General features: G+C 33.0%; 2 protein-coding genes across 3 annotated transcripts in view; one reads left to right on the forward strand and one right to left on the reverse strand.

Moving 5' to 3' along the window:
* LOC108751245 (synapsin) overlaps nucleotides 1-7,480 on the forward strand; it is a 44,187-nt gene that overhangs the window by 15,434 nt on the left and 21,273 nt on the right. The window lies entirely within an intron of this gene.
* The window catches only part of LOC108751244 (metalloproteinase inhibitor 1), a 31,817-nt gene that overhangs the window by 9,642 nt on the left and 14,695 nt on the right, over nucleotides 1-7,480 (reverse strand). Inside the window, exon 1 of one of the 2 annotated variants that reach the window (XM_018491327.1) lies at nucleotides 5,382-5,482. The exons of the other annotated variant lie outside the window; for it this stretch is intronic. The gene's annotated coding sequence lies outside the window, so the exon portion shown is untranslated. Of the gene's footprint in view, nucleotides 1-5,381; nucleotides 5,483-7,480 lie in introns of those variants that run through there. 2 annotated transcript variants of the gene reach the window in all.

Below are 7,480 nucleotides of genomic sequence, written 5' to 3' on the forward strand. Positions count from 1 at the left end.
GGATGATTTATGCATGTTTCGGCAGAAATCGCAGTAAACGCGCTAGTAATGACGTCGTATTATTAATACGACAAAATATTTATGATCTGATGATATTCGAAGCGATTCTTCATTATTAAGAAATCATGGACGGTCTTAATGTTTGATCGAGCAATAAAACCATCTGACGCACGCCTGATTTTTATTACTTATCCAAATCGTGAGAACGCCCATCGTCCTGACCTGAGTGATACATAAAACGCCAACCGGGCGCCTTTCAACATCGTTCTCTCGTTCGTGCATATAAATTTTCACACGGTTCGTCAAGATTTATGGATAATTTTGAACTGGGTTCGTCCAGTCAAACGTCAAGCGTAGAATTTCGTTGTTGAATAGACCGTCGAGGGAGACACGTTTGCGGAATTAAACATACGGATAAAAATATTCCCCCTTTACGGTAGCCAAGTGTCTAGGGCTTCGGTGTCGTGAGTGAACAATGATAGCACTCCTCTTAATCCCTGCTCCCTTGCGTTTTGAGGCGCCGTCCACGGTCACGGCGAATGCTTGGCTTGCCATTGTCAAATGCCCCGTGAAGCGGTTTCCGTTCTGTCGGCTGGTAATCCCATCAAATGGGAAAGAACGGCGTCCTTCACCCGAGAGTTACGAGTCCCATTGTCGCCGCGTGGGCGGACACCCCGATTAAATTCGCTTGCTTTGTAAACTCAAATTACTATACCGTGATGTGGTTTGCATTTACAAGATACACTTTGCGTCAAGGGACCTTCCTTTCTCATGCAATCTCAGACTTGACTCGATAAGAAATATTTGATAATTATCGTAATTACAAGGGGATTCTTGCTGAAGTAGATTCATACGGAGAGAAATTTTTTTTTAATTTACCCTGAAAAATATAGTAACTATGATACAGTACAATATTTAAAAAATTTTTATAATCAAACTTATTTTATATTTTGTTATAGTTTTATTAATAAATGAGAGAAATTTACATAAAATTCTCCGAAATATAATATTGTCCCACTATCATATTTTCAGGATAAATTCTAAGAAAAAATTCTCCTTCGTGTACTGTAATTCGTACTGTATGTTCGTATTACAGTACACTTACATAAATTACAAATAATAGTAAAAATAGTTTTGTGATTCCAAGAATAAATAAATATAAGTAAAATGCCTATATTATAAATGTATTATTTACTAACTGCAGTGATTCATACAGACATTTTCTTATATTTGTTAAATCTTGCAAATAGAGCAAGGTTTAACAAACTAATTTGTAAAGTAAAATAATGTATACATTTAGTAGTCAATGTATGCACATACCAATTTGATAAGTAAATATATTCACAAGTAATGAAATATAAACTTTTACCAGTAGAAGCGTGCATTTTCATATTTGATTTAAAAAAAGGAAAACAGCACAAAAAATGCAGCCATTTAAATAAATGAACACTTTTGCTAACTTTTAAATATAAAGGATCTTTCCAAAATGTTTTTAAACGATAAAATAAAATTTCAATTACAATTCCGACTGTAATATGGACTGTGATATAGATGTCTTTGCTAAATTATTTATGGAGGCAATTTATAAGCAATTAAAATTAAAAGATTATGTAGAATGTGCAATTCTAATAAAGTTTTAATAAATTCATTTATATTCAAGTGGATTTTTTCAAAAATTTCTATCAAGATTTAATTATTTGTTGAATATATAATAAAGATGTTAAGAACGTGCAAAAAATGATCTAATGATTACAAGTGCTCTAATAAATGTAGAAATATCTATTTTCTATTATTTCAATGTCAAATTAAGTTAAATTGTATCCAATATAAACTACCTTCATGAGACACGTGTACTTGATGAAAAGCGAGAGGACATTATTGGAAAAATATAAATATTTGATATATTCCTTAAATATCGGCGCTTTTGCGAAGCACATTTCGAGCAATCTCATGTTTTACTTAACACTATTCTGCGACGTATTGGCAATCACGTACTATATACTTTATTCGATGAACCTTTTTCGTCCCGGACGCATTTACATACTCATTAATCTCCGCTCTTGTATCGTATTAACGTATCCCTCTATACGTACGCGCTGCGGTTAAATCTTCTTTCTCAATGAATTAGCGATCGACCACGTCAATCGGTCCGACATCGATTATTCCTTTCGGCGCTTTTCGTCGCCGGTGCCGGTTTGTGATCACCGGCAAGAGCATGCGTATTTATTTATATGCATGGAAATCGGTCTGACCAACTTTCGAATTTTCAGGGGCGTATATCGCAGTCAGCTCGATATGGATCAGTCGAAATAAACCGGTTATTCGGATAAAATCAAGCGTATCTCATGTCGAACTTGCGGAAAAGATTATAGACGAGTACAATAATAAAGTGTTTTCATGGCTATGTCTAATAATCAATTACAGATAAGATAAGACGTTTAGTTCGGAGTATTATTGCGAAATTACTTTGCCAGAAGGAAAATAAGAATATTAGGATTAATATAACATTTGTTGTGTACAGGATTGAAAATATAAGACGGTAATAAAAAATTATTTAAATAATAATAATATACCTGTAATATTGAATATCATAAACACAATTATACTTTCTAAAACTTTAGAGTGAATCTCACTCTTAAGGATTGAAAATTAAGCTTCCCTTTAGAGTGAGGTCCCATTCCAGAGAATTTAGAAAGTAATTTGACAATAATGATAGCATAAAAATATTTTAGTGTATAATATAAAGAGTCAGACTATTTTACTGTTTTTAATAATAATAATTGATAATAAGTAAATTTTAACTAATAAAAATTATCAGAAAAAAATAAAACAGGATTTATAAACGTTGCTGTTCTATTATAATGTTGTTATATTGATGCTCTCGATCACATTGAATTATTCATGCGTGAGACTAGCGCTGAAGCGAAGCTTATATCGTGACATCTATAACTGGCAGAGATTCATGAAGCACAGTAATTCCACCATGCACCTAACGAGAGGACGCGAATCATGGCAATTACGCTGTCGGTAATTATCATCTTGCAGACTAAATACCGGACAGAGGCTCTCAAGTGCAATCTATGTCGCGATATCACAATTGGCGTAAGCCAATGGTGGTTGCACGTGGCCCGAACGGTTCTTGAAGAACGATTTCTCCGAATATAGCATGATAAAGTATATATATATATATCGCAGTAAAGGTATAATTTTTATATATACGAGTATATACATCGCAAATCGTAAAATCATACAGTGGTAAAAATATATATATATATATACAATATATATATATATATATCGCAATAAGGTATATTTATATAGCAAATCGTAAAACCATACATAGTGGTAAAAATCTTTCTCGCATTTTGGAATTCTTCAATGAAATATCTCTTTTGCAACAATCAAAAATTAAGAGATCTTTTAACGTATCGTCGTTTTTAGTCTTTAATAAAACTTAAAAAAATGGATAAAAAAGATGAAGAATTGGAATTGCTTTAGTTTGAAAAATATTTTGAATAAAACTGATATTAGGAATAAAGCTCGAGAATCACGTAAAGTATGACGAAAAAGGTGATAAATCGGCGACAATATATCTGTAAATCGATGATGTAGAATGCCCCGTATCACAGTACCAGTGAGATATCATGTTTCTTGAATGAAACCACGAAAGATGCGAAACCGCACTAGGCAACGTGCCATACTAGACTTGAGGTCATTGTGAAATTGTAACTATGACATCAGACGATAAGACATACATACAGGTCTGCAAATTGCGAGAGTCGTAGAGTTATATAAGCACACACGTGCCAATAGGCAATAATATCGATTCCTAGATTTTATTGCTATCATGTTTGTTTATTTTATCGTCAACAATCATTTCAAATATTATAATTTATAATTAGCAATATAAAAAAATTTATTAAGAATAATTGATTCTTGTATATCTTTATACTTTGCAATATATAATAATATCATGTTCCACTTAATTATGTACAAAAGAGAACGCGAAATATCGTCAAATAAAACTTGCAATTACAAGTAATTAATCACTTGCAACAATTTGAAACGATCGATGCTTTCATTAACTCGATAATAAGCTCGGATTATTACGATAATAATTATACCAATTTACAATAAAATATTGAAATATTTCAATAAGATAATTATATCATTGTGTCTTTTTTTATGAAAATTGATAAGTTTCTTCGTTATAAATATATGCGAAAATTTAAATTACATACGAATTGATATTTGAGGAATGTGCTCAACGCTTAACATGTCTGGTAAATTTATATATAATATGAGATATCGACGCCAATGTAGTAGGCAGACACGTATTAATTATATATTCGATCAATCAGATGCATCGAAAACGTACGCGATCGATGCAGTCATAATCTGACACTATAAATTATAGTTAGTTATATTCAGAAAATTAATTAGAATGAGAATTTATTAGAATACACCGTGCAAAACGAGGATCTCTGTTTTCCCTTAAATAGACAGCATCAGAAAAAATGCGTACGTGTCTGAAAATTGAATTTAATTGATATGTACGCGTTGTCTTGAGAATTTTCATTCAGAATTTTTCTAGAGATACGTGAAAAAATATGTTAATTGATTGCTTATAAAGGCTTGTCGAATATTTAAAAAATGCTGTTCAGTTGTATTTTAAATCGTCTTCATTGAATAAATTGACGGCGTACAAAGTAGAGGAAAAGTATGTTTTACTTCTTAATGGGCCATCATACATCTCGGCTCATCACGGTAATGTCACACAAGTTGAGTGCAACCCAATACATTCTCTAGTTTACAGTCCATTACGGCTGGGAATTAATCCATTAGACGGTTACACAACGGTACTAATTAACATCACTTTCGCACCGATTAACATCTTTCTCGATAACGATCAACAATCCGAAATTAAAACGAAAGTTATCTTGTGAAGAGATGAGATTCTTCAATATGCTTTAAATATTTCAATAGATCGATAAATAATTAAATAGAGAGAAATGTGTGAGATAGAGAGAGAGAGAGAGAGAGAGAGAGAGAGAGAGATAGAATCCGATTTTGACAAATCAATCATAACGAACATAATAATTACTTTCATTAATTCTAAAAAATGTAATTAACTTCAAAAAGGTGCGCAGAACAGTCGTGAGTAACGTAGAAAATTGCAAATTATACTGAGCACACACTCAACAAGTGTAGATGCGCAACTCAATTTCGCGAAACACCATTTACAAAACACCGTTTAAAAAACACTAATCCCAATACAGACACACAAGGTAACATATAAGAGAACTAAGAGAACTCTTCTCTCCGAGGTCTACTTACGGCGACAGAGAAATATTTCGTATGTCATTTAACAAGACACTAACCTCGGGAACGGTCACACAGAGGAAAACGTGACCGAAACTCTCGCGACGACGCAGCAGGTGGAAGCTCCTAAGACGCGCGTCAAAGCAAGACTGCCCCAGTTCCATCGTATTACCGCTATTATGTGCCGCGGCCGCGGCCGCGGCCCAGCGTACGTACGTGCGTGTACGCGTGAACAGAGCCTCATGAGCTCATATGCCATTTGCGTGCGGCGTGATGCGTCGGTGCACGCATATACGGCGCACTCGCGATTCCCGGTGCGGCGCGTGTGTGTTCTGAAAAAGGAACAGGAAGGCCGGGACCGAAGAGGAGCGGACCGCGAACGTAAGACGCATCGAATCTCGATTAATCACGGCTTTCGGACACGTTGCGTCATGTATCCCGTTGTTACGCTCGGGAATGAACCGAAAGGTACGGCGGACGTCATCATTCTTCTCTTTTCTCTACGAGAAAAGCCGATTCGCCGATGTACAAATCGACCTCAAGCGTGACGGAAAAACGATATTACGAGAATAAATTGTATTTGAATAATTGATCTCGCGCATCTTTTGATGAGCGATGATTGATGGTATTGTACTTGTAATCATTTTAAAATGTCACGCGATTCAATTACGTTGAAACGATGTATGCGATAAAACACACGGTCTCCTTGGAAATATTAATAAGTCGACGTACATTCGTTCGTAAAAAATCGATAAGGAAATGCAAATAGACGTAATGAAAAAATAATGATCGTCCGTACGATCGATTGTCGTATAGAGCAATCCGAATGAAAGACATCAGATAAGCAAGCGATTATCCTCCATTTCACGGATCGAAGCGGGTCAGTTAACGCCTGACGATCAGTCAACAATTACATTATAAGGAAGATAGATGAATGTGTGTGTGTGTGTGTGTGTGTGTTTGCGCATCACAAAGGTAAAAAGAAAAAAATAGATTTATTACGAAGATAGGTGATATTTTATCTAGCTGAAGAAAGTATAATTTCTATGAAAAATAGATACACACATTTTTGAGAATAAATCTAACGGAAATAATTCATATATGCCAGCTTATAATTTCTCCAATTCTTAACAGTTGCATGTAATTTACACTTATATTCTGTAATTTACATTTATATTCTGTTTCGTTCATTTGTGGTTATCCTTAATATAAATAAAATATTTTTTTTTATACACATAATGTGTATTCATAAATATATATTTAGATATGTAATAAAATTTTATATTTAAACGCATAACAGAATTTAAAATTTGAATTTAAAGTTTGAATTAATTTTAAGTAAAATTTGTTTGAGAATTTAAATTTAATTGCTAATTTAGAAGTTAATATTTGAAATATTAAAAAAAATATATATATATATATATAAAACAAACAGTGAATTCAACGGAGAATTAAAGAAGAGAAAAGAAAAAGCAGATATACGATTTACTAAATTATAAAATTTAATTATGAGAACGTGTTCCATCTATCTTAATATACTACGTAATTTATATTAATGAAATGTCAATAACGACTACTGTATTTCCTTTGAGATGATATTTGCTTCTTTTTAAGATAAAAATGTAGAAAACAAGTTGCGAATACAGAGGCACGTATGAGGACCGAATGGAGAGCTCGATTAATCATAAATTTGGACATTGCGTCATGCAGCTCATCGTCATGCTCGGAAACGCATCAGATAAACTCGCGGTTGGTTTCGATGCATACGTTTGTGAATGTATGTATATGTGTGTGCATGTAAAATTAAATTGGCAAATTAAATCAACAAAAAAACCTTCATTGGTAATAACACACATTTGCATGTATTACAAGATAATATACATATATATGTATACCTATATATAAAATCTCAAAAAATAAAATTAGAAAAATTTCATTTGAGTAAAAAATCATAATATAATTTTAATATCCCGAGAGAAGAACTTATGGACACAAATTAAATCCGTCAGTCAGATGAAGCCATTTTTCTTATTATACTAGGCAAAATATGATAATTAATAATGCATATTGAATCAATGTTGAAGTAAAAAATGTTAAGATATACTATGAGATGGATTATATTTCAGATTCGACGTTAGATATGTATTGAAATTCGTAT

The sequence above is a fragment of the Trachymyrmex septentrionalis genome, unplaced genomic scaffold (genome assembly GCF_001594115.1).
Source record: "Trachymyrmex septentrionalis isolate Tsep2-gDNA-1 unplaced genomic scaffold, Tsep1.0 scaffold42, whole genome shotgun sequence".
NCBI classification, from domain to species: domain Eukaryota; kingdom Metazoa; phylum Arthropoda; class Insecta; order Hymenoptera; family Formicidae; genus Trachymyrmex; species Trachymyrmex septentrionalis.